The 12,329-nt window shown below is 40.1% G+C and overlaps 1 protein-coding gene across 1 annotated transcript in view; it reads left to right on the forward strand.

Moving 5' to 3' along the window:
• Positions 1-1,292: 1,292 nt before the first annotated feature.
• The window catches only part of LOC126336697 (glutathione S-transferase-like), a 336,946-nt gene continuing 325,909 nt past the window's right edge, over positions 1,293-12,329 (forward strand). The window contains exon 1 of the mRNA XM_050000652.1: positions 1,293-1,538. The gene's annotated coding sequence lies outside the window, so the exon portion shown is untranslated. The remainder of the gene's footprint in view (positions 1,539-12,329) is intronic.

Below are 12,329 nucleotides of genomic sequence, written 5' to 3' on the forward strand. Positions count from 1 at the left end.
AATTCGCAGACGGCGCTTCGCCCGATCCAACAAGTGGGGTACCAAGATTTCTTCTGGAAGTGGAAACAGTGTTGGGAGCGATGCATCAATTGTGGAGGAGAGTATTTCGAAGGAGACCGTGTACAAAAAGTAAAAATGAAGGGGTAGAAAAATTTTGTGGACAAAGTTACGGAATTTTTTTATCAGCCTGGTCCATGCAAACATCACAAAAATATCAATGTAAATATTTCCACATGATAGTGAGAACAAATTCTCGGTATGCTTTGCGCTATGAACAAAACAAAGAAACAAGTAACTCATGCAGTGTTTTATTATTGAAACACTGCATTACTTTTTTTCCAAAAGCATCTATTATGACAAATAAAATTAAAATTCATTTACTTGCATTAGTGTTGAGACTCCTATCTTAATACAATACCACTAGGCACTTCAAAATTATTGTAGCGCCATTACATCATAACATGCTATATCTGTTTAATTCAACTACGAAACATTGTATGATTTCATTATTTTTCCTGGCATTTTTACTCATATGTGGTGACTGTTAATTGTTGTTATGTTTGTGATTTAGGGACGCTCAACATCGAGGTTATCGGCGCCCAAGGCCAGTGTCAAAAGGAATTGAAATGGAAGTAAGGTTGGTAAACAGAGCACTGTATAATTGCCGCACGTTAAGGGGGTAGGACGTCAAACGGGCCGACTTGGAGCAGGAGAGGCATCACAGGACATTTTAATTTCCACTGTCTATACTTTTACAAATAAATTCATAAAACTTTAACAGCATGACCAGGAAGGTTTCAGGATTCATACTCATAGCAGTGGAAGTTCGAAAACAAAACAAAATAAATTTTTTACGTGTGCCCCTTAACTACGGCAGTTATAACGCAAGCACCCCACAAGCTACACAGGACGCATTCCGTGAGTGTTACGTGCCTCGCATAGAACGTAGACATGAAAAGTTTCGAGGGCTTAATCTTCCACACTAGTAAGAATGTAAAGCTCCAGAAACCGCGCGCGCGCGCGCGCGCGTCTGTGTGTGTGTGTGTGTGTTTACTTGACCATGACGTAGATACGTACAAACAGGAAACGCAGACTTGACAAACATGAGCCCCGAAAGCTGCCTTATGTAAACACTTCTACCGTACACTGTGCTGGTGATAAGGACACCGCTTTCATGCAGTGTCTTTCCGAGAAAAACAGATGGAGCTTCTCGTGCGCAAGCGAAAAGTGGAAGACTCACAAGTAGAGCGCACTCGGAAAGGGGTGCTAGTACATAGTTTGATGTAAATAAATTATGCTTTAGTACGGTGCGCATCTCATGCGTTTTCGAGACGTCTATGATTACAGTCATACTAGCGTGATGAGTGCCATATGAGAGCGCTATCGACAAGCAATGGCAAGAAGTTTGCACCAAAGTTACGGAACTTTTTTATCAGCCTCGTCCATGCAAACATCACAAAAATAGACTAGACTCTGTCCGTCCTGCGTTCGACTCTCGTCTTTGTAATCTTCCAGCAAATACTACTATGGTTCTTCAGGTAAGAAGAACAACAACAATAATAATAATAATAATTATAATAATAATAATGGTACATTCATGGCGAGGTATAACCAGCAGTCGTGATTAATTGAATATTTATTTATTGACACATTCATTTGTGTATTAAGAAGCTATGACAGTGAAGTCATTACACTTATAATTCGTTGTTATCATTGGCAGTCTGACATAATTTGTGTAGGATTTTTGTAAAAGCATGGAAAGCATTTTACAGACTTGGACCAACGTAAAAGCATGGAATGTGTGTGATGCCCTTAGGTTAGTTAGGTTTAAGTAGCTCTAAGTTCTAGGGTACTGATGACCTCAAATGCTACTTCCCATAGTGCTCAGAGCTATTTTTAAAAAGCATAGAAAACATATTACAGACTTGGACTAAGCATTTTTATGAATGCCATTTCCGACATACTCATCAGATTTTAAAACTGACAACAGAAAACACATCTTATGAATTTTTTAAAAAAATTATGCCCGTTCGGATATAATTTGTGACTGCTTTGCAAGTATTTCAACATGAATAATAGGTTCGAATACCGGACTTGCCATCTGATGCGGACCAGGGAGAGAAGAATAATGCAGTCTTCAAAAGATGTTATTTATCTCTGACCCTGCACCAATGTTGAGCATTCTGTAAACATTTCAAGAAATGTCTGGGTTGCCTATAAAAGTATACTTCGCAGAGCTAACACAACTATATAACCATTTCTTATTGTACCTAGCCACTATCGTACAATTACTATTATCTTTATTATTATTGTTGTTTTAGGAAGAAATACAATTCTGTTTGTAAGGATACAAGTGTTTTGTGGGAAAAAAACATGCTGACTTGTAATTTGCCGCCTTAGCTGTTGGCTGGTTCTCCTAGCCCCACTGCTCGATGGCCGGCGCCGCCGTATGTGTTAAACAGGCTCGTAAAACTTGGAAATTTGATTTCTAGACAGTGCCTGAGGAGCGCAGCGTAATAAATATAAGTATGTACTACAATCATGCGAAAAAATAGCAAAATTGTGGTACAGTGATTGTTTGCAAGAATGAAGATAAAGATTCTCAATATTCAGGGCCAACATTTTAAACTGATACATTTTGTTTTGCAGTCAGATGGCGTATGTAAATTTAATCGAAAACAGATTGCTTTCTCGCAGACTAATTGTTTGATGCACCGACTAGTCTGGATTTTCCATCGTGTAGCGTGTGCTCCACTATTTCCGTTCAGAAATAAGGTTTCATATAGTTCTGTTGCCCTGCACTGAGTTTTACATTTTTCGATATAAAAAATAAGTTGTACACATTTCTCAGATACCAACCTGACACTTACTAACACGAGTTTTAAGTGTACGGTATAAGAAATTTTCAGCCGTCATCTGTTGTGTCAGGATGCGTAATTACATGGTAGTCTACTGATCATTGCAGTAAGATAAAGTTTTGTTTTACAATCATAACTTATTAAAAATTCAACTATAGGTTTTGACTTTACAGTTAATTTCAAGATTTTTGTCGCAACAATTGAAGTTAGCATACACTATTACAGCAATGCAGTTTCATTTGTATATTTAATACGTCAACACTACAGGTAAATTTTCTGAAGAGCAATTACGGTTTATTTGAGCAGGAATAGAGTTCTGTGTATTTTCTGCAATCTTGAACACCAATTTGTGACAGGTATTTCACAGAGCGCAGTGCAACTGACATTCTTTCGTTTTCGAGCATTTGTAGTGTTATGTATGTGTATAGAATAAGTGATTCTGAGATCGATCTTTTCTTTTGTTGATGATTCCCATTTAAGTATTCTTGTTTACTGAATCTTTTAAGTATTATTTGCTCAGATGGACAGAGATTATTTATGGGGTGTACTATTTTGTGTTCTTCACTGAAGTATAGCCACTGTACTGTACAGTGTTACCATCAGAAGCTTATCCTGCATTTTTATAGAGTAAACTCTGTCGGTGCTAACTTAAATATTTTTCTGTTTTCATTGATACTTGAAGCAATCGTTTTCAGCAGTTACTTGTGTAGTGTAGATCTTCAGTATGTGCGAGATTTCCTTTTTGTTTGCTGTATTACTGTAACTTATTACAATGGCGAAAGCTACCAGAGCTAGGTCAAAGCTAGAGCTGCAGCTGATGTAACTTTTGGTAATTCTGTAGACACAGAGGGGACACTTAAAGGAGTATCCTCTCAGTACTGATTTAACTGAGTCAGACAGGACAATGTCTGACAAGATTGATCAGAGTAATTTTTCGATATCAAAAATCGTACAAGAAAGTGCAGTTGGGTTTCTGCTTTAGACAGTGAGTCTGTAGGATGTAATTTGTTACAATAGTCGGCTCCTGTAGTTCAGGATTCAGGTTTTGCACCACAGTTGTTAAACTGAGCCAGACTCTCGTCCTTACGGTAGTAGTGCTAAAGTTAAGGACGACCTTTTACAGATGCTATTATCGGAGTTTAAAAGGGTTAAGGAAGACAACAAAAGTCTTAAAGAAGAGGTTAAAGGAAGTGTTAGGGAAGAGATTGAGCGTTTCAAGGATGAGATGAAACAGACAAGGCAAGATGTACGTGAGGAGTTCAACCTTGTAATAGAGTTGAACACACCGAAATGGCCGAAATATTACAGTTAAAACAGTGGGATAGTAAGTTTGAAACTCAGATCAAGCTCTCCAAGAGCAATACGCATCATTTAAGGCTAAAGGAATAGTACCCTAGAATAGCTAAATACAGTTCCAAAGAGATAGGCGAACCTTCTGTAACCGTGACCGAACTAACAATGCAGACAAAAATTCTGATGGTACGCAGCCTGTTCCCTTTGCAGAGTCTCATCGTTTTAAACAGAGACAGATGGCCGTTAATCACAGCACAAGTCTGACGTAAGGAAACTGAATGACCGACTGTCATGCATTGAACGGAAAATAAGTCATGGATATGAGGATACCGATAGCTATAGTTTCCGTTTGAATACTCCCGACAAACTTTGTGATTTGTGCCATGTAGGTGTACTGACACAGGAACACACTGTGTTACGCAAACAAAATAGTGAGGATGCCTCACGCAGCACGAAAAATAATTTGCCCACTCACCACAACGTCTCATCTGATTACAGTCACTTTCTGACAATTAGAAAGTTTAAAGTACTTCTAAATTCTGCCCCAGAGAGTGGCTACAATAATGGCCAGTTGGTATTAACTTGAATTTACGTATGGCTATTTAGAATCTAAACAGGCCACAAGAATAAGAGAAATCACACAAGACTGCCAAACGGAAGGAGAATTTTATCGCGCATTCTTGTCAGCAAACTGGACTGAAGCAACACAAGAGAGAGTCAGAAATAGTATCATAATGCTAAAGAATTTTGAAAAGCCAATCTTTTCTAGTCCGGCAGACTATTTTGAACACACGATACGCAAGAATCGTTTCTCCTCGAATCTGTTACAGTCCCTCGGAATTAGTAAGAATTTGTTTGACTAAACTTCCGACTCGCTTGTCATTACTTTAGCAGGGCGCTCTAAAGATGACACTGTTTTTTTTGTTTTTTGTTTTTTTTTTAATTTACTGCTAAAACTCGAGCTTGCCAATGAGGAATTTTACTCGCCAAATGAATTTAGAAACGGGAGCAGACAAAATTTCCAATCACAACGAAACAGGTCAGATGATGGGTATTCTTCGAATCGGTGTAACGTATATGTAACCAACATGTAACGTTCCTACAACCGATATGCCCACGTTCGCCTGTGAACATGGACTCGATAAGCAACCTGAGCTATCAGTAATTGGAATCTAACCTGCACAACACTGTGTACGTGTTGTATGAGTGTCCGTTTCACTGTCCTCTAAGCCCTCAACAGATCGTTGCATGAAAAACTTATCATTTGGATAAGCTATCTGACTGCGTATTTGAATATGAAAAACTGCAGGAACAAATTAACCTGTAACAATGAGTGCCTATACTATCTGATTGCGTTTTTGAACAAGAATTTACAAGTGATACAGAATCTGACTTGTGCAACGGAATTTACTGTTTTAGAGTACATAACATCTTGTGGTTTGTCAGTGTCTCTGTTTAGGCCCTATGTTTTGCACTCACCTCTTTAGATGACTGCCTTTTTGCATTTTGTGTACAGCAATTCGCAGCAGCATGCAGCAACAGTGGCTAAAGTTTATTCTTACTAAGAATAAGTGTAATAAAAAGGAGTTTGCATGGGCCCTATTATAATAAAGGCATCCGTCCATCCTTGAGGGATGATGGTGTAGCATGCTTGGTTCAGCGTCTGCTGTGGCTAAAAAGTCCCACTCGAGAATGGCAGTCCCTACTGCAGTTTGGACATGTGAAATTTGAGGGACTTCGAACAGAAGCCGCTCTGTCTCTCCGCTTTGTCCTCTTCCTGATTTGTTCCTGTGTGCTTTTGTCCTTTGAGAGCCTGACGCCGTTGCGCACAGTTGCTCGCCACTTGACACGGTCATCTGCAATGCTTTCCCAGCGACTTGGATTGATTCTGGTCTTGGTCAGGCCTCTCTTGCAGACATCCTTGAAACGAAGATGCGGTCGTCCCACTGGCCTCACACCCTCCTGAAGTTCTCCGTACAGCAGTTGTTTCGGTATCCGTTCAGGATCCATGCGCCGACATGTCCCAACCTTCTTAGACATCGATGACTCAGGAGTGCAAAGATGCTGGTTGTGCTTGCACGATGAAAGACTTCGGTGTTGGGTACTCTATCTCTCCAAGAGATCTGAAGGATCTTCCAGAGACAGCGGAGATGGAAGCTGTTGAGTCGAGATTCATGCCTAGAAAGAGTTGTCCATGTCTCACAGCTATAGAGAAGGGTGTTTATAATACAAGCGTTGTAGACTTTTAATTTAGTTTTTGTGGTAAGCAGTCCGTTGTTCCATACTCTGTTTTTCAATCTAGCCATGACAGATGATGCCTTTGCGATTCTGTTAGTAATTTCAGTGCCCATGGACAAGTTGCTACATATTGTGGATCCCAAGTACGTAAAGTCATCAACTATCTGGAGAGGATTGCCATCAATGCTGATGGATGGAAGGTTGGTAGCGCTCTGCGCCATGATCTTAGTCTTTTGAAGGCTGATGATTAGACCAAATTTTTCACTGGCATTTGATAATTTGTAGATTATATACTGCATTTGATAATTTGTGGATTATATACTGCAGCTCATCTTCTGTGTTCGCTACTAGAGCTGCATCGTCCGCAAATAACAACTCACGGATAACAACTGTATTTACTTTGGTCTTGGCCTTAAGGCGAGCAATGTTGAAAAGATTTCCATCAGACATCGTATGTAGATACACTACCTCCTCACAGTCTTCAAATTGGGCCCTATTAACTACTAAATAACTTGTGAAAAGGGATGATATAAATTGAGTCTATTTAAAGACTTCATAAATCGTCATGACCGAGTATTAATCATGGCGAAATGCCTCACAATGACCAATGGCTGAGTGCCAGGTAAACAATTATTTCAATTTAAAAATTACATTAACATTTAATAAAAATGGTTCAAATGGCTCTGAGCACTGTGGGACTTAACATCTGAGGCCATCAGTCCCCTAGAACTTAGAACTACTTAAACCTAACTAACCCAAGGGCATCACACACATCCCTGCCCGAGGCGTTCGCGCGGTTCCACTGAAGCGCCTAGAATCGCTCGGCCACACCGGCCGGCAACTTTAATAACCACAGCATTTATTTATTAATTACATGTGGAGAATGATTATTATTATTTGGAGGATAAGGAGAATTCTTTAACTGACAACTGAAACATGCGATTATTGCAAACTCGGACTAACAATCACGAGCCTAACCCTGCAATTGCTTTTTCACTATGCTTGCGAATTTTACCTTGAATTCCAGCTTCAAGCGTAGTTAAGCCATCTAAATCTCTCCTGGCTATATAAATGAAATTAGGCCTTGAGTATGGTAAGATCTGCCATCACCGACGTGAGGCAGGTATGAATGACAGGTCTTCAGTCTCCGAGCTCTCTACCGACACCACTACTACCACTCTCACAGACAGACCTCACCTCACAACAATGCTTAGAATCGCGCTCCCATGTTTAGCCCTTAAATTGTTACTATCGATATCTGAGTGCTTACACAGTGCAAAGAATAGCGTGAAGTTAGCTATATTGTCTTCAATGTAATGGAGAGTTCTGGCACACTCCTTACATCGGGACACTAATTATGAAGGGAATAATTAGTTCTTTAATCATCGTGATCATTATTATTCAAAAAATTTGCATTCAAGAGATCAGCCCATACAATCGTAGCAGTTTCAGAGACGGAAACAGAGGTCGTGGTTTTAGGAACCCAAGAAGTTGCGGCAGTTCCTACAGAAATGAGTATATTGATAGAAATAAGAGTAATTGGCGTGAAAGGCGAGACTTAATTCTGATAGAGAAACTGAGAACACTGATTTCAGATCACATGACCATCATTACAACCAAACAAGAAATAGTTCACGGGATCGTAACACGTATTACGAAAGAAATTATCAGGAGAGGCTCGTTCGTGGAAATTTTAATCCTGAACGGCGTTCTGACGTAGACGAGATTAGATCACCCATTCCTCGTGATAATGTTAGACGTGACAGGCCATCACAGGGATGACTGATGGCACATACGCCAAAAGACTCGTTTGTTGATAAAGAGAATTTCTCCATTCATACAATAAAAATCATGTATTGTGAACCTATTAGTGAACGAAATGAACAATGTGAGCCTATTAGCAATCAATCTCAGATACCAACATAACATTTACGAACACGAGTTAAAATATATAAGAAACGTTCCCAATATTTGCCAAGCTTTCGCTACTTTCATTAGTTCATAAGTGACAAGACAGATGAATATGAGACTATCTAGCGCATACATAAAATAATCTCGTTATGAAGCTTCTCAGAAATGTTTCGTCTAAACGAAGAACGTGATCGCGAAACGAACTTAATGATTAAATCGTGAAGCAAAGAGGAACAGGGTGGAAACCTTAAAAACCCCGCACTTACTCTGCACTTTCGTGGCGGTGCTGTGGTTTCCCTTGCGCGTAAGCTGACCTTTGACGCGGACTCGCGGCTGCCTGTTACGGCCACAGGGTTTCCAAAGGTCGTTCCTATTCACAAAACATTTTGACGTTAATTAGTGACTAAAACGTTGGACAAATGGAAGAGGAATTTTCATCTCGAAAGTGTCCTTACTTTTTGCAGGCGTCGTTTACACGCGCATATATACTGCACGCGGCGTAGTGCTTAAGTTAAAATAATTAAGTTGTGAAGTTAATTTTTTGTTTGTTTCCAGGCACATGCTTGCAGTCCGGATACACACTGTAATACATGGGCTACATTATCACAGCACGCTACTAAAAGCTCCAAAAGAAATTGGCGCTTCCCATTGATAAAGTAGAATGTCGTCGGTAATTCGTTTTCTGCATTTGAAGGAAAACTATGCTGCAACAATCCGTGCTTTGTTGTTGTAAGTGCATGGCAATGCACCATCATGTGACACATTGGTTAGCTGGCAGTGGCGCTGCCAGTGTTGTCAGACAAGTCCGAATAACGAAGATGAAAGTGGCAAACCGCCCGAGTGTTTTTCGGACTGCCAAGACGTGATGATATGCTTACAAGGAATAATCCTTCACAGGAGCATTACTACCGAAGGTCAGGAGAAGCTGTATGGCGGTCCCCTATCCTAGCGGTTCTTGTGTTCCTCGGGACCAGCTATTAGATCTAACGACTGGCCAGAGGAAACCTGAGTGCTTCGAGCTGTAGTCACCAACTCAGTAAGAAGCCACACAAACGGGCCTTTAATAGAAATCCTCTAACGGTGACGATTTAACGTGACGTTGGTTTTCTCACTGAAATCTGACCAATTAAAAAAAGTTGAGGGGAAAAAATTCGTAACTGTGACAGTACACGAAAACACCGAAGTCAACGAATAATGGCACTGCCACTGAGTAAGTAAACCGTCACTTGCGTAAACTGCTCTCAGTTCTATATCAAGAATGTTTCTACTTAAGGTTGAGTTCTGATCATGACAGCGCACTTAGCAACCATTCAACTGAAGACACCCATGTCCCAATTACTAATCATTTCCAGCAGAATTCAAAATATTTTCTGGTAACGAATACAACAACGCACCACTAAAATCTCTCACTAGATTTCAGTTTCAATACAACATGTAAGAGCCGGCCAGAGCGACCGAGAGATTCTAGGCGCTACAGTCTGGAACCGCGCGACCGCTACGGTCGCAGGTTCGAATCCTGCCTCGGGCATGGATGTGTGTGATGTCCTTAGGTTAGTTAGGTTTAAGTAGTTCTAAGTTCTAGAGGACTGATGACCTCAGAAGTTAAGTCCCATAGTCATCAAAGCCACAACATGTAAGAGAAATTCGCAATTCTGGCTTGGGCTATAAAGGTTAATACATGACCAAATCCACCATAGCGCTGTTTTTTATGCTTCCATATTTTATATAAGTATAATCTTCGTCCGTCGCGATTACATGCTCATTGATGCCTGCCACATTCAGCTACCACTCATCTTACAACACTTTCTGCATAGGTAACGTCATTTTCAAGTCAAACGCAATATCGACAACCACAATAATTGCTATCTACTTTATGACAAGGAGGAATAAGGATGTTGTTCCTCGTTGTTTTATTCACAGCAACTTAAGCTGTCCGCTTAAGTTCCTGTCTAGACACACACAAGGAAATCGCCACGTATGCAAAAATAAAGAGCCAAATACTTGTGAAAACGGAGAGTATGAACATAATTGCTACTAGCTTCAGTCACAGCAATTTAAGCTGTCCTCTTAGCTTCCTCAATAACTACACATTCGACATCGCCAAAATTTATTTCATCCTTCGCGCTCTAATCAGTCGGAAATGTAGATAACATCGATTATTGCAAGAAATACTTGTGTTACATTCATAAGATAGTCCCAGAATATGTTAACAATGCTAAGATTAAAAATAATAATAACATGTAGCGGAATACAAACCTAAATTCTTCGACTCCGTACACCTCGAAATTATCCATTACTTAGCGCCTGATCGTATGATTTTAATCTCGTGTCTAGGTCATCAAAGTGTCTCTTCAAGGCTTGTACACTGACGCGTGATTAACCTACTAATGATAATCGTGCCGTGTTTGCAATACATTTTCAGTGCGCCGTTGCTTTGAAACGGAACGCTGCAAGTTATAATAATAATAAAAAAATGTAGATATACCGAAATTAATATTACGCCCGCTGCACCGATTGACGATTTTCAATGTGACGTCAAAATGACGTCACGTTTGTAGCACGTCTTGTGAGACGAGGTTAACCGACCACATTCTCGCTCGGCCATCGGCTGTCCGCTGTTAGTGTCCGAATGATCAGTCTCTCGATCGTAATACTGGCAGTGACGCCCACTGATACACATCGTGCTTTCTGCAATGTAATTTTTAGAACTACTAAGCATAGAGTTTCCCCCATTATGGACCATGGCTGCACTCTCAGCTGTCTCTCTATCTCCAAGCAAATAACTTTTTACTTATCTTCATTTTCTCGTTGATGGCTGCAGTTCGTCACGTCTAGGGATAGAATCTTCAGGCAGAATTTTTTAGATGACTAGATAAATTTTAAGTAAGCCTGTTGCATGATTTATGATTGCACTTGTTTCTTATTATGTCACATTCTTATATCCCACACTGACTTTACAATCTACACCGCCATGAAGCAGAAATTTACATTTTTATTGCCAAACATAGAAACACGTCCGATTCCATCAGAGGCATGCCCACCACTTCTACAACTCGTTATGCCGTACTAACTATATTCCAAAGACTTTACAAAACAAAAGAGTTTACAAACTTCCTAGACAAAAGAAGAATCTTCACCAAGTTACAGCATTATTTTTTAAATGAATCCACAAATAAATTTAGTAATCAGCGTTCGATTGTGCAGTTAATAATATGAATTTTAAGTGTACCAGATATTTCGTAATTTCAAATATTTCTAAAAGAAGAGTAGTTTCAACTGTACATACAGAGTTAGTACATATCGATTATAGCAAATTAATTTCTGTTTATACAGAAATATAATGCAGTGTATACAACATCAAATGAAATTCATTTAAGTTAAAGAGTTCAGATAATGTTGACGTCTACAAGATTCGAAAATATTCCTGGTATAGCCTGTTTCTATTATAGAATGCCAATGTTAGAGGAGGGTGTCCCATTACACCATGCACATACACTTCTTCACGTTTATTACTCTGATGCCCAAAATCAACAATGGATGAAGCTTCTCGAGTGGTTCTTCATTGTATCTCATGAGTGTTGGCGTCACGTAATTCGGTTTTATGATGGCCAAGCTAGGTGGTGCAATAATAAAATCCTGGACTCATATTTTGAAGAACTTGGATTCGAATACGTATCCCATTGTCCACATTTAGGCTTTCCGTGGTTCTCCAAAATCGTTGAAGCCAAACGCCGACGGCAAATATCCGTCCCTATCTTTCCCCAATCTGATCCTGAGCTCAGTCTCTATTGACCTTGCTGCCGAGGCTGCACTTTATCACTAGATATCGCCTCAGAACGTGGGCCATTTAGTACAGTTTAGAACAATTGCACAGGCCACCGGCCTTGCCGCTGTAGTGAGACCGGTTCCTGTCAGATCACTTAAGTTAAGCGCTGTTGGGCTTGGGTAGCACTTGGATGGGTGAACGTCCAGGTCTGCCGAGCGCTGTTGGCAGGTGGCGTGCATTCAGCCCTCATGAGGCCAGTTGAG

The sequence above is a fragment of the Schistocerca gregaria genome, chromosome 2 (genome assembly GCF_023897955.1).
Source record: "Schistocerca gregaria isolate iqSchGreg1 chromosome 2, iqSchGreg1.2, whole genome shotgun sequence".
NCBI lineage: Eukaryota > Metazoa > Arthropoda > Insecta > Orthoptera > Acrididae > Schistocerca > Schistocerca gregaria.